Source organism: Mustela lutreola, chromosome 1 (genome assembly GCF_030435805.1).
Source record: "Mustela lutreola isolate mMusLut2 chromosome 1, mMusLut2.pri, whole genome shotgun sequence".
NCBI lineage: Eukaryota > Metazoa > Chordata > Mammalia > Carnivora > Mustelidae > Mustela > Mustela lutreola.
In genome coordinates this window covers 40,126,230-40,127,517 of record NC_081290.1, presented here as the reverse complement: position 1 = coordinate 40,127,517, position 1,288 = coordinate 40,126,230, and the positions used below count along the sequence as shown (strand labels likewise).

At 35.0% G+C, this 1,288-nt stretch overlaps 1 non-coding gene across 1 annotated transcript; it reads left to right on the top strand.

The window, feature by feature from the left end:
- Nucleotides 1-220: 220 nt before the first annotated feature.
- Nucleotides 221-358, top strand: LOC131822840 (U4 spliceosomal RNA). The gene has a single exon (XR_009350329.1). It is a non-coding gene; the product is annotated as a U4 spliceosomal RNA (small nuclear RNA).
- The last annotated feature ends 930 nt before the right edge of the window (nt 359-1,288 follow it).

Below are 1,288 nucleotides of genomic sequence, written 5' to 3'. Positions count from 1 at the left end.
ATTTTATTTATTTATTTATTTGACAGGTAGAGATCACAAGTAGGCAGAGAGGCAGAGAGAGAGAGAGAGAGAGAGAGAGAAGCAGGCTCCCCACTGAGCAGAAAGCCCGATGCGGGGCTCGATCCCAGGACCCCGAGATCATGACCCGAGCCGAAGGCAGCGGCTTAATCCACTGAGCCACCCAGGCGCCCCGCAACTAATGATTTTTGATGTTGCTACTGAATTTATGCAGTGGTAGTATCATAGTCAACGAGGTTTATCTGAGGTGTGATTATTGCTAATTGAAAGGAATATTATACATCATTACCTTGTCTTAACCACTAAAATCAAACTTCATTTGTGCCTGTGTTTATCCATATTGTAAAATACCAACTTTAATAGCATACCATGCATATGAAGTAAAAGTGGTACATTTGAAAATAGCATACATTATCAATTCCACAAGTATCATTCAGAAAGTTCTTGGTAATAAAATCAACTTATTAGCTATTTGCATTGAATGCAATATCATGAGCCATAAGAAAAATGAGATTAAATAGACATGGGGTAACATGCCTCTACTCAAAAAGCTGTATGTTATAATGACTGGTGAAACACTTGGAAAATATATTTGTACAAGGCAATAAATTAAATAACTTAGAGCTGGAACAAATAAGCACCTATATAATTATCTTGTCATTTATTTTCTTTTGGCAGATTTCTACAAAATTAAAAATTTACCATGGTCATAATGCTGACATACATCCCAATATCATGTCCAATATTATGTCTCCTGGGCAATCCATCAGCCAAGACCAAGGTCTTAATAATACATCTTGACCCATTTTACAAACGAAGACTTAACATTCATAACATATTAATGAAAAGAAGATAGACTTTCAAGCCAGATGACCTGAAGCTTATTATATGCTAATTTCATAACCTTGGTTAAGGCAAGTAAACTTTCTTAAGCCCATAGTCATCATCTATAAGGTAATAGGAATGCCCATCTTAGACAGCTGGGTGAAAAGTAAGTATAATGTTCCTGGCACGCAGCAAGCTGTTAAGTGTTTATCATTTGTCTCTATTGCTCTTGTTAACCCAGCCATAAACAATAATGTAGAAATGATATTTATAGTACCTTATAAAAGTACCTTCTTTAAGAAAGATCGACCTCTGTCTCTAGGAAATTAAAGTCTGGGAAAAGATTATGTTAAATATATAACGATATGACACTTCCAACTTTTTTTTTTGTAAACAATTCAAGTTTAAATGTCAAAGAAGAAAATTATTTGTCCCAGGTGTTTAG